General features: G+C 41.5%; 1 protein-coding gene across 2 annotated transcripts in view; it reads left to right on the forward strand.

Moving 5' to 3' along the window:
* Positions 1-14565, forward strand: part of EXOC4 (exocyst complex component 4) — an 853359-nt gene that overhangs the window by 505180 nt on the left and 333614 nt on the right. The window lies entirely within an intron of this gene.

The raw sequence follows: 14565 nt of genomic DNA on the forward strand, positions 1-14565 counted from the left end.
TTTTATGATGCACTTTCTGGTCTAGGAGACCCAGAGCACTGTTGGTAGATCGCAGGTTTCTTCTGGAATTAATCTCAGATGTAGAGCAGAAATGCTTCTGGTGCTACATTTTTGTGGGGAGTCCAGTTCTAAAATGCTGTAATACCTGAGAGATGACTAATGGCTGTGCAAGGGGGTTATAAACTTGTTTTTGTCTTTGTCAGTGGGAAGACCGCAGAAAATCAATTATTGGGAAATATGAAGCTTCCTAAAATGCAAGAGGTAGACCACTTAGAAATCATTTGTGTTTCATACCCACACATGTGTATTAACCTGCAGGGGGAGACTCTTACAGAAAGTCCACTTTCCCCTCAACTGCTTTACCGAATCCTTTGAATCACTTGTGTCATTGAAAACCATAAAAGTATTTGGAGAGCCAGTGTATTTCACGGTCACAAAGGCACCTTTAATTGCTTGCATGAAGTTGGATACTGTCTTTCTTCTTTCCCAACAAAGTGACATGTATTAGCATTTCTCTGGTAGTTATTTGTAATTGCACTAGTGTTCACCATTCCCAAATGTTACAATTGAATCATTTTGAGAGTCTAGTCACATCTCTAAGCAGATGTACCAAATTATAGCTCAATACTTCTGCTTGAAATCTAGAGTTCCAATTAGTCAAATAGCCGGCGTGAGAAGGGCTAGCAAGGGAAAGACCCGAGAAGACACACAACCCAAAATAGTTTGAAATTTCCTTGCTGCTCTGCCTCCTCCCAAATTTGATTTGTCAGCATGTGAAGGGTTGTTAGATCTACTAAGAAACTGCTTGGTTTCCATTGCATTCAAGTCTAATTGGTTTTCAGGGACTGAATTAAAGCGGGAAAGCAGAAGTTAGGTGGATGATGTCAATGAGCAAATAACTCTGTATGTAACAGCATCTTGACTTGAGTGTTAGTTCTTTGTTGTTCTGCATTGTCATCAAAACCACAGTTTCATATACTGTTCTTTTTGGCATGCTGGTGGTTTACGTGTTATCTTAAAACACAACAGTGAAATAATTGTATCTAATTTTCTATTTTAACGCGTTTCAAGAGAGTTCACACAGCCCTCTTACATACTACTCCTTTCACTTGGAATGGCTACTGTATCATATCTCCTGAATTTTCTAATTTTTCTTGTGACCAGCATCCAAAATCTTTTCTTCCACTTAATCTTCCTTTTCCAGTGGACTCATTTATAATCTCTTAGATTGCTTCTGAATTTAGCTAATTCAGTTGCTTTCTCTTATTGCACTGCTGTGTGATCAGGAAGAAGGAGAATCTGATGGTAGATTTTGAATCATTCAGGGTTTACACTTGGCTTTCTTGCTCACAATCTCTGAGTTTAGTTACATCCACTAACTTTTTGGAGCGATGATATCCTCTCATAATAAGATGGGGCCAATGGCATCTGTCTTTCTGGGTTTTTGTTTGTTATTTCATTTGTTCCTTCTTTGGTCTGTGCATTCTTTCATGAATTCGTTCACAGTAGGTATTGAGCACTCACTCTGGTGAGCACCGTGCCGACTAAAGGGATGTCAAAATGGACATGGTCTGTGCTTTTAGGATGCTTACAATCTAGTGGGGAAAGTGGATATTAAACAAGTAGTTACAAGCATGAAAGAAAGAGAAAAGTTAGTCACTTAGTCCAACTCTTCGTGACCCCGTGCATTGTAGCCCACCAGGCTCCTCTGTCCGTGGAATTCTCCAGGCAAGAATACTAGAGTGGGTTGTCATTTTCTTCTCTGGGGGATCTTCCCAATGCAGGGATCAAACCCAAGTCTCCTACCTTACGGGCAGACTCCTTACCAACTGAGCCACCAGGAAGCCACTACAAGCATGACCAAAGTTTAAAAGCAAAAAAATAGAGTAAGTACAGAATGCCACAGGAGCATTACAGGATAGAAACAGTGAGAAACTGTCTTGGCCCATTCTGGCTGCTTCAAGAAAATACCTAGGCTGGGTGGTTTAAACAACAGAAACTTATTTCTCACAGTTCTGGAGGCTGGGACGTCCAGATCAAGGCACTGGCAGATTCAGTATCTGGTGAGGGCCTGCTTCCTGGACCATAGAGGGCCGTCTTTACATTGTATCCTCACATGACAGGAAGAACAAAGGAGCTTAGGGGGGTCTCTTTTATAAGGGCACTAATCCTACTCATGAGGGTTCTACACTTAGGACCTAATCACCTCCCAGCAGCCCCACCTACAAATAGCATCACACTGGGGATTAGGTTTTACATATGAATTTTTCAGTTCAGTCGCTCAGTCGTGTCCAACTCTCTGCGACCCCATGAATCACAGCACTCCAGGCCTCCCTGTCCATCACCAACTCCCAGAGTTCACTCAAACTCAAGTCCACAGAGTCGGTGATGCCATCCAGCCATCTCATTCTCCGTCGTCCCCTTCTCCTCCTGCCCCCAACCTTTCCCAGCATCAGAGTCTTTTCCAGTGAGTCAACTCGTCGCATGAGGTGACCAAAGTAGGACACAAATATTTAGTCTACAGCAGAAGTCATCAAAATATTTTTAATTTTTTTTGGCGGGGAGAGAGTCGGAGAGAAGTCATAAGCAGCTTTGCTCAGCAAATAAATGTTGACTTAATGAATGTTTCCATGGAAGGTGAGCTAAAATAGGCGCTACTTTGCTGACCTTAGCAGGTTTTGCACGTCTTTCACCAGGCTCTCAGTTTTCCAATTTGTCTCAATCTTTGAACCCTCAGCTTGCTCTGTCAGACATTATTGCACATAATTGCCTGCATCTGGCCCCTTGTTTTCTAATGCTGCCCTGTGTGGATGAAACCTGCTTCCTTTCCCTGAAATTTGCTTGCTCCTGCTTCTCTGACATCATTCCTCTTGTCCCCAACCTGCAGGATACTCTTGATGTTTTGCTCCACCATTTTGACCATCTCTTTCAAAAATCAAAGAACTTACCTCTTTAGAATCTGATTTGTGTGTTCTGAATCTTTTCAGCTTAAATTTATAAATATAGGAAACTTGAATCTAATAGGAACATGAACACCAAGAAGCTGAAATAACTGTTCTCTCCTAAGACCAACTTTGTAGTTTTCATTGTACCTATTTGTTTTTTAAATCTCTTACCTTATGGCAAGTACTGGAAGTGATTCACTGTTCTATCACTAGCACACCCAAGAATATGATGCTTGGTAGATACTTGACAGGGCTTCCCTGGTGGCTCAGATGGTAAAGAATATGCCTGCAATTCAGGAGACCTGGGTTTGATCCCTGGGTTGGGAATATCCCCTGGAGGAGGGCATAGCAACCTACTTCAGTGTTCTTACCTGGAGAATCCCCATGGACAGAGGAACCTGGTGAGCTGCAGTTCATGGGGTTGCAAAGAGTTGGACACGACTGAGCATCTAAGCACAGCACAGATACTTGACAAGGTTTTTTAAATTTTTTAAATTAATGTTTATTGGAGTATAATTGCTTTACAATGTCTAGTGTGCAGCAACATGAGTTGGCCATACACCCCTTCCCTTTTGGATTTTCTTCCTATTCAGGTCACCACAGTGCATTAAGTAGAGTTCCCTGCGCTATACAGTATGTTCTCATTAGTTGTCTGTTTTATACAGAGGAGATGTTTTTAAGTAAAGGACTATATTAGCAAATACTTGGGGATGAGCTTAGATTACATCTAAATAACCCTAGAGAAACTATAGAAATGAGAAATGTAAATATCTAATAGGTACAGCAAGATGTCATTTGAGCTGCAGAGATGGACTAAAAGAATTAAATGACCCTTGCCTAACATGGTCCAGAAAGGCTCTATGACCATTACACCACTGTCTTAGTCCATACATGCTGCTATAACAAAATACCATACTGGACAACTTACAGACAACAGAAATTTATTTCTCATTGTTCTAGAGGCTGGAAGTCTAAGATCAAGTAACAGCATATTTGACTGAGGGCTTTCTTCCAGATTTGACTTCTCTGATAGCTCAGTTGATAAAGAATCCACCTGCAATGCAAGAGACCCCGGTTTGATTCTTGGGTGAGGAAGATCCGCTGGAGAAGGAATAGGCTACCCACCCCCATATTCTTGGTCTTCCCTTGTGGCTCAGCTGGTAAAGAATCCGCCTGCTATATGGGAGACCTGGGTTTGACCCCTGGGTTGGGAAGATCCCGTGGAAAAGGGAAAGGCTACCCTCTCCAGTATTCTGGCCTGGAGAATTCCATGGACTACAGTTCACAGGGTTGCAGAGAGTCGGACGTGACTGAGTGACTTTCACTTTCTTCCAGGTTGTGGATTTCTCACTCTGTCCTTGCATGGTGGAAGGACTAGAGAGGTCTGTAGGACTTCTTCTGTAACAGCATAATCCTATTCATGAAGGCTCTGCTCTTACGACCTAATCACCTCCCAAAGGCCCCAGATGCTCATACATATATCACCTTTGGGGGCTGATATTCCAACATACCAGTGTTGTTCCTTATTTAGTCATTAAGTCGTATCTGACTCTTTGCGACCCTGTGGACTGTAGCCTGCCAGACTTCCCTGTCCTTGGGATTTCCCAGGCTAGAATACTGGAGTGGGTTGCCATTTCCTTCTCCAACACTAATGTTGGGAGGACACAAAGATTCATAGCTTCTCAACTACTTATGTTAAAGGATGACAAGAATTTCTCCATGTGAACAAGAAAAGCAGCACCTTCTAGCTTGAGAATTCAACATGTGAATTGCATAACTTTGGAAAGACGAGCTTACACGTTGGTTCAGCTACAGGTTGCCCACGTGACCTGGAGAGCTGGGAGTATGTGGAGGTGCAGTGACCATGCAGCTAGAGAGCTGGGCTCAGCCTGGAACCTAACAGTCTCTGTTGGGTTTCAGAGTAGTGACTTTAGCCTTTACGAGTTGGGGAGTATTGAAGGAGTTCAAATCAGAGGAATGCTTTTATCACATTTAAACTTAAAGGATAAAGTGGAGAAAAGTGAGGAAGAGATGAGTTATTATAATGTATTGGGTTGGCCAAAAAGTTCACTCAGCTTTTTTCCGTAAGAATAAACTTTGTGGCCAACCCAATACCAGCTAGAATCCATGCTCTCCACCGGTTCTAACTTAAGTAACTCTCCCATCTTTAGGGTCCACAGTCATGTGTCGACAGCATCAAGACTGAAGGAATGAGAACAGCATATTATAGTAGGCTGCTTGAGAAATGATGCGGTCTTACAATACAATTGTTTCAGTAAAAGCTAGAGTGAGGAGGTCTTGGTGGCAGAATTGACAGATTTTGGACAGGCTGTTGGAGGTCAAAGGGAGGAGGCCAGGATGCCAGTTCTCCCTTGGGCAGCTGGGGATATAGCGGTGCCCTTCTCTGAAATAGACTTTGAGAACAGGAGCAGGTTTCTGGGGAAAGTTGTTAAGTTTAGGTCTGAGCTTGTGGCATCTGGTCCTGATAAAATATCCAGAAGGCATGAGTTAGTTATGAACACCTCTCAGGAGTTCAAAAGGAAAGAGGTAGGAGGTTACATGTAAGGGAACTAGTGCTATTTGCATGATGTTAATAGTCAAAGCCATGACAGAAGTCAAAATGGACTAGGGAGTTAGTTAAGTAAGAAGATAACTGGGTGACACCTTAGGGAACATCACACTTAAGGAATGCTCAGAGGAAGGGGGCACTCAACCAAGATAGTGCCACTGAAACTGTTGTAATTCTTTTCTGTGATAAATGTTTAGGCGTTGTAAATGTATAGTACCAATTGATTATATGAGGTACTCTGTTGCATGTGACATTTAAAAATACATGATTTTACTTTAAATCTAAGAGCTACAAAGTATTATTTATAAGATTCAGATCTAAAGCTGCTGAAAGAAACAGAATTGCTGCCTTTTCCCAACATAAATGTTCTTGCTCTTACCAAGGAAGTGTGTGTGTGTTAGTCACTCAGTCGTGTCTGACTCTTTGCGACCCCATGGACGGTAGCCCACCAGGCTCCTCTGTCCATGGAATTCCCCAGGGAAGGATACTGGGGTCATTGCCAGTTCCTCCTCCATACCAAGGAAGAATGGTACACATTTTTCTATAGGTCTGGAAACACAGTACTGCAGTTGTTGATGATGAGTAAATATTTACTGATAATGACCTTTTTTCCTGTGGAAAGAGAATACCTTGGCAAAAAAGGCTGAGCTTCCATTTCTCTCATGTGCCTTCCTCTGTCAACATAGTTTATTTAAAATGCAATGGAAAAGATAAAAGAAAATGTAATACAAATGCTGACAATCTAAGTAAAAACTACTAGAAAATAGGTGCTAACAAGTCCTCAGTTCAACAGTTTGCCTTCTAAAAGACCTGCTTGATGCTATATAAAGTTCTTCACACAACTTAAAAGCTTTTGCAAAACAAAAGAAACTACAAGCAAGGTGAAAAGACAGCCTTCAAAATGAGAGAAAGTAATAGCAAACGAAGCAATTTACAAAGAATTAATCTCACAAATATACAAACAGCTCGTGCAACTCAATACCAGAAAAATAAGTGGCCCAATCAAAAAATGGGCCAAAGAACTAAACAGACATTTCTCCTAAGAAGACATACAGATGGCTAACAAACACTTGAAAAGATGCTCAACATCACTCATTATTCAGTTCAGTTCAGTCGCTCGGCCCTGTCTGACTCTTTGCGACCCTATGAATCACAGCACACCAGGCCTCCCTGTCCATCACCAACTCCCGGAGTTCACTCAAACTCATGTCCATCGAGTCGGTGATGCCATCCAGCCATCTCATTCTCTGTCGTCCCCTTCTCCTCCTGCCCCAAATCCCTCCCAGCATCAGAGTCTTTTCCAGTGAGTCAGCTCTTCACATGAGGTGGCCAAAGTATTGGAGTTTCAGCTTTAGCATCAGTCCTTCCAATGAACACCCAGGACTGATCTCCTTTAGAATGGACTGGTTGGATCTCCTTGCAGTCCAAGGGACTCTCAAGAGTCTTCTCCAACACCACAGTTCAAAAGCATCAATTCTTCAGCACTCAGCTTTCTTCACAGTCCAACTCTCACATCTATACATGACCACTGGAAAAACCATAGGCTTGACTAGACGGATCTTTGTTGGCTAAGTAATATCTGCTTTTTAATATGCTATCTAGGTTGGTCATAACTTTCCTTCCAAGGAGTAACTGTCTTTTAATCTCATGGCTGCAATCAGCACGCGCAGTGATTTTGGAGCCCAAAAAATAAATTCTGACACTGTTTCCACTGTTTTTCCATCTATTTCCCATGAAGTGATGGGACCAGATGCCATGATCTTAGTTTTCTGAATGGTGAGCTTCAAGCCAACTTTTTCACTCTCCTTTCACTTTCATCAAGAAGCTCTTTAATTCCTCTTCACTTTCTGCCATAAGGGTGGTGTCATCTGCATATCTGAGGTTATTGATATTTCTCCCGGCAATCTTGATTCCAGCTTGTGCTTCTTCCAGCCCAGCGTTCCTCATGATGTACTCTGCATATAAGTTAAATAAGCAGGGTGACTATATACAGCCTTGACCTACTGCTTTTCCTATTTGGAACCAGTCTGTTGTTCCATGTCCAGTTCTAACTGTTGCTTCTTGACCTGCATATAGGTTTCTCAAGAGGCAGGTCAGGTGGTCTGGTATTCCCATCTCTTTCAGAATGTTCCACAGTTTATTGTGATCCACACAGTCAAAGGCTTTGGCATAGTCAATGAAGCAGAAATAGATGTTTTTCTGGAACTCTCTTGCTTTTTCTGTGATACAGCGGATGTTGGCAAAATGATGTCTGGTGCCTCTGCCTTTTCTAAAGCCAGCTTGAAGATCTGGAAGTTCACAGTTCACACATTGCTGAAGCCTGGCTTGGAGAATTTTGAGCACGACTTTACTAGCGTGTGAGATGAGTGCAATTGTGAGGTAGTTTGAGCATTCTTTGTCATTGCCTTTCTTTGGGATTGGAATGAAAATGGACCTTTTCAAGTGCTGTGGCCACTGATGAGTTTTCCAAATTTGCTGGCATTTTGAGTGCAGCACTTTCACAGCATCCTCTTTCAGTATTTGAAATAGCTCATTATTAGAGAAGTGCAAATAAAAACCACAGTGAGGTACCATCTCCTGCTGGTCAGAATGGCTGCTATCCAAAAGTCTACAAACAGTAAATGCTGGAGCAGGTGTGGAGAAAAGGGAGCCCCCTTACATTGTTGGTGGGAATGCAAACTAGTACAGCCACTATGGAGAACAGTGTGGAGATTCCTTAAAACACTGGAAATAGAACTGCCATATGACCCAGCAATCCCACTGCTGGGCATATAAACTGAGGAAACCAGAATTGAAAGAGACATGTGTACCCCAGTGTTCATTGTAGCACTGTTTACAATAGCTAGAACATGGAACCAACCTAGACGTCCATCGGCAGATGAATGGGTAAGAAAACTGTGGTATATATACACAATGGAATATTACTCAGCTATTGAAAGAACACATTTGAATCATTTCTAATGAGGTGGATGAAACTGGAGCCTATTATACAGAGTGAAATAAGCCAGAAAGAAAAACTCCAATACAGTATAGTAATGCATATATATAGAATTTAGAAAGATGGTAACGATGACCCTATATGCAAGACAGCAAAAGAGACACATATATAAAGTACAGACTTTTGGACTCTGTGGGAGAAGGCGAGGGTGGGATGTTTTGAGAGAATAGTATTGAAGCATATATATTACCATATGTGAAATAGATCACCAGTCCAAGTTCAATGCATGAAACAGGGCACTCAAAGCCTATGCATTGGGACAACCCTGAGGGATGGGATGGGGAGAGAGGTGGGAGGGGGGTTCAGGATGGGGGACACGTGTATCCATGGCTGATTCATGTCAATAATGTATGGCAAAAACCACTACAATATTGTAAAGTAATTGGCCTCCAATTAAATAACTTAAAAAGTTCCCCACACAAGATTGGAAGGCCGTAGGAAGCAGTCAGCCTCTCATTTATTTTGTTGTTCAGTCTCTCATGTCCGACTCTTGCCTTCCCATGGACTGCAGCACACCAGGCTTCCCTAGTCCTCCACCAATTCCCGGAGCTTGCTCAGACGTATGGCCATCTAGTTGGTGATGCCATCCAGCTATCTCATCCTCTGTCAGCCCCTTCTCCTCCTGCCTTCAATCTTTCCCAGCATCAGGGTCTTTCCTAACGAGTCAGCTGTTTGCATCAGGTGGCTGAAGTACTGGAGCTTCAGTATCAGTCCTTCCAATGAATATTCAAGATTGATCTCCTTTAGGATGGACTGGTTGGATCTCCTTGCAGTCCAAGGGACTCTCAAGAGTCTTCTCCAACACCACAGTTCAAAAGCATCAATTCTTCGGTGCTCTGCTTTCTTTATGGTCCAACTCTCACATCCATACATGACTACTGGAAAAACCATAGCTTTGACTAGATGGATCTTTGTCAGCAAAGTAATGTCTCTGCTTTTTAATAAGCTGTCTAGGTTTGTCATAGCTCTTTTTCGAAGGAGTAAGCGTCTTTTAATGTCATGGCTGCAGTCACCATCTGCAGTGATTTTGGATTGGCCAAATCTCATTTATTGGGTTGGCCAAAGAGTTCCTTTAGGTTTTTCCATACCATCTTATGGAAAACCCCAAACAGACTTTTTGGCCAACTTAATACAGTATTTCAAAGGAGCTATAGTATAATAAGAGCAGCATGAAGTTGCATTTGTGGATACCTACTGTCCTGTAGGCCCTTGGGCAAATAGGCACAATCCATGTCTCTCTGTTGTCCTGATAACTAGATATTCACTTACTCTGAACTTCTTATGCTCGTTCCCTAGTGATTCCCATTTTTAATTCCTTTGTGTCTTGACTCGAAGTGGAATGTTGGCTCCTGGTACCTTGTCTTCCCTTCTCTAATACCTCACCCTCCTTTCTCTGATACCTTGTCTTCCTTCAAGACCTAGCTTGTCTTACCTGAGTCTCCATGGTGGCTGCCTTCCCAATGAAATCATTGGAAAAACAGTATGATACTGATGACAGATGTGGATGAAGAAAAAAATTGTCACTCCCTTCCAACAGAACAACCTTTTCTAAATTCTGTGCCCTCCAGTTATTTTCCTTATGCACATATATTTTTATATAAGACTACAGGCACTAATTTGTATTCTGCTTTTTTCTTTTATATCCTGTTTTCCATATTTTTGTGTAATTTTCATAATTATCATTTTCATCATAAAAACAGTATGATCCCATTACAGAAAATAAGTCACCTGTAATCACCATCTTGATGACACTTCCTGCTTGTTTTCTCTAAGTACCTGTGTTAAAGTTTACAGAGGAGGTTAGGGATGTTTCAACACTTAGGCAGCCTCCATTGCCATTTTACTTTCTTTGATGATGTAAATTTTTTCGTTTTTGTCTTTTTTTTTCAAACACCTTTGAAATTGACATAACTGTTCTGAACTTCCATTATCCCACCTATTATGCTAAATGAACATGCAAGGAATAATTTGAAAAGACCTTACGGTAGTTCCTATCTTCCAAGAAATACACAATGAGTTATAGGATGTTGCAGAATGTTCAAAGATGGATAAGAAAAGTCTCAAGAGGATGAAGAGGTTTCCATAGGAAAATGAAGGAAAACACATCCTCCAACTTGTAAAGGCTTAAGGAGAGGCATACTTTCAGTTCAGTTCAGTCCCTCAGTTGTGTATGACTCTTTTGCCACCCCGTGGATTGCAGCACGCCAGACCTCCCTGTCCATCACCAACTCCCAGGGTTTACTCAAACTCATGTCCCTTGAGTCAGTGAAGCCATCCAACCACCTCATCCTCTGTTGTCCCCTTCTCCTCCCCCCTTCAGTCTTTCCCATCATCAGGGTCTTTTCCAGTGAGCCAGTTCTTTGCATCAAGTGGTCAAAGTACTGGAGTTTCAGCTTCAACATCAGTCCTTCCAATGAACACCCAGGACTAATCTCCTTTAGAATGGACTGGTTGGATCTCCTTGCAGTCCAAGGGACTCTCAAGAGTCTTCTCCAACACCACAGTTCAAAAGCATCAATTCTTCGGTGATCAACTTTCTTCACAGTCCAACTCTCACAAAAAAACCTGTTTAAAATATAACATATGTTAACATGTCTCACATCCATATAACATATATACTGGAAAAGCCATAGCTTTGACTAGACAGACCTTTGTCGACGAAGTAATGTCTCTTCTTTTTAATATGCTGTCTAGGTTGGGCATACTTAGATGCTATCAAATCTTTACAGCCTGGGCACAGAGTGAATTCAAAGATATTTGGATCAAGTGCTGATATATTGGAACAACTCCTGCCCTATTGGATCTATCCCACCTGTAGAATGAAGGCATTGATCAAGCTTGTCTCTGAGATTATCTCTAAGTCCTTTTACATGATAATGAGTCTATGACTCTTTTAATGTAATAAACCTCTCTAACATTGATAGTTCTTTATTCTTTTGTGTCCTACACTCCGTTAAGAATATGACAAAAGCTTTGGATTCTCTCCATTAAAAACTGCCACTGTGCACAAACACATAAAATGTTTCATGATCAAGGGACCAAGAATTCTTTGCTCGAAGCAAAGAAAAGAAACTGTGGAAATGACATAGAATTCAGAAAGTATTTCACATCCAAGAAGTAGCAGAAATGATGTGGTTCATTTTTCTCTAATGTTGTGTAACCCAGAAAGAAAATGAGAGGACATTCTGGAAGACATGTATAAAACACTTTGAAAAGTTACATAAAAACATTGACCAAAATGAGTTTAAAATATCTGGATGTGATCTAATTATATAATTTAGGAGACTCATTATTACTGTAGTAAAAATGGTGACCCTTGGAGCTATACATGGAAGTTCAGGCTTCTAGAATGAGAGGGGACAATAGGCAAGACCACAGTTGTCTGACTGTGTTTAGAAAACGTGTACTGACGGACTAACTATATCCCCTTGCTTCTTTGTACATTATTAGAAGCTCTATCTGTGAAATTGGTTATTTGCAATTTTGTTTTCTATATGTTACACTGACATTTGGCTTTAATACAGATGAGGCCACTCTTTCTTCTAACATCATCTCCTTCTGTGTGAAGTGAGTGGATTCTCGCTTTAAACCGAGATTATGGTGGAGAAGTGATGCAGTGTTGACTCTAAGCCGCTGAACATAAGTTGCATTTTGTGGCTCTAGTCAAATTGCTCAGGATTTTTCTTCTGTGCTAAAGTCGATAGAAGAAGAAAGCTGTTTTAGAAAAAGAATATGAAGCGTCTCATTTTTTAAAAGATATGGACCCTGTTCGCTTTGTGATTCAGATGTTTAAAGGCGTGTCATAAGGATGCTTCAGTTTTGGAAATGCATAGTTTGAGATGAGAAAGAAGACTGTCATCAGACAACTCTTTGCCCAAGAGATTTTGGAGTCAAAACTACTTGATGGATTCCTCTAAGGGCAGCTTTCTTTGCCATGTTCTTCCAACATGTATTAAATTGTAGTTTAAAAAGAACAATAATCTTATAATGATATGTCTTGCATAGTGTGTGGAAAAGGCCTTTATATGTACATTCTTGAAGTACTGCAGATCTGGGCAAAGATCAGGTATTTGTGGGTCTGGATTTTAGACAAATAATTATTCAGTGAACTTACAGCAGTTTGTTTTTGAATGCCTCTGCCCTGGTGGCTCAGACGGTAAAGTGTCTGCCTACAATGAGAGTAGACCCGGGTTCAATCCTTGCGTCAGGGAGATCCCCTGGAGAAGAAAATGGCAACCCACTCCAGTACTCTTGCCTGGAACATCCCATGGATGGAGGAGCCTGGGGTCACAAAGAATCCATGGGGTCACAAAGAGTTGGATACAACTGAGTGACTTCACTTTCACTTTCCTAAGTACCATCCATATCACATCCTATTGTTTCTGTCTGGAGAACCCTAATCACTGTCAGTTCAGTTCAGTTCAGTCGCTCAGTCGCATCCGACTCCTTGCGACCCCATGAACCACAGCACGCCAGGCCTCCCTGTCCATCACCAACTCCCAGAGTTCACTCAAACTCATGTCCATCGAGTCGGTGATGCCATCCAGCCATCTCATTTTCTTCCGTCCCCGTCTCCTCCCGCCCCCAATCCCTCCTAGCATCAGACTCTTTTCCAGTGAGTCAACTCGTCGCATGAGGTGGCCAAAGTATTAGAGTTTCAGCTTCAACATCAGTCCTTCCAATGAACACCCAGGATTGATCTCCTTTAGAATGGACTGGTTGGATCTCCTTGCGGTCCAAGGGACTCTCAAGAGTCTTCAGCACCACAGTTCAAAAGCATCGATTCTTCGGTGCTCAGCTTTCTTCACATTCCAACTCTCACCTCCATACATGACCACGGGAAAAACCATAGCCTTGACTAGACGGACCTTTGTTGGCAAAGTAATGTCTCTGCTTTTTAATATGCTATCTAGGCTGGTCATAACTTTCCTTCCAAGGAGCAAGTGTCTTTTAATTTCATGGCTACAATCAGCATCTGAAGTGATTTTGGAGCCCAAAAAAATAAAGTCTGACACTGTTTCCACTATTTCTCCATCTATTTCCCATGAAGTGATGGGACCAGATGCCATGATCTTAGTTTTCTGATATGTTGAGCTTCAAGCCAACCTTTTCACTCTCCTCTTTCACTTTCATCAAAAGGCCTTTGAGTTCCTCTTCACTTTCTGCCATAAGGGTGGTGTCATCTGAATATCTGAGGTTATTGATATTTCTCCCAGCAATCTTGATTCCAGCTTGTGCTTCTTCCAGCCCAGCGTTCCTCATGATGTACTGTTTTTATTCCTGTTTTGAGGAATCTGAGTCTTACGTATTTTAAATAACTTTTAAAGGTAAATGGTAAAGCAGGGATTAGAACTCAGGCTCTCTGGCTCCAGAGCCTGCTGTCTTACCCAGAGAGGTTGATGAAGGATTGCTTTTATGGTTGCTTTTATTTTCTGTTCAGTCAGACAAATTCTGAATTAATGGGCTGTTTAGGAAATATCTTTAATAGTATTGCTTATAATTTTAACTGAAGCAGATCATCATGGAGTTAGTATAAAATGAGTACATCGGTGCATGATTTACCCATTGAGTGGAATGGATATTTATTGACTATTCCGTGCTAGGCTCTGAGGGTACAAAGATGAAAAGGCCAGGATCTGTACCTGAGGGTCATGGTCCACTGTGTAGAGAGACAGGTCACCAGGTACACTTGGGCTGAGAGCTTCTGTAGTGAAACAGGTTATATAAGCAGTGAGAACATTGGGGATGAACACTTGTGCTTTCCTTCTCACCCTTGTTTTCTGTATGTCTGGGGTTGGCCAGATCATTTGTTTGGGTTTTTCCATAGATGTTACAGAAAAACCCAAACAAACTTTTTGACCAAACCAAGATACACGTTTTGTAAAGAAACACAGTTTTACATTGAAAAGTGTGGTGTGTATGTGTGTGTATGTATAAAGCAGCATTAATCTTTCTTTCTAGATAACCAAAGGATTCTTTATTAATCTTTGTGGTTTGATGATCTAATATATGTAGTATTTTTTACGTAATGCATTGTTCCTTTTCAGTCTTCA

This window comes from Moschus berezovskii, chromosome 3, assembly GCF_049115385.1.
Source record: "Moschus berezovskii isolate FMDL1 chromosome 3, NW_MosBer_1.0, whole genome shotgun sequence".
Taxonomy (NCBI): domain Eukaryota; kingdom Metazoa; phylum Chordata; class Mammalia; order Artiodactyla; family Moschidae; genus Moschus; species Moschus berezovskii.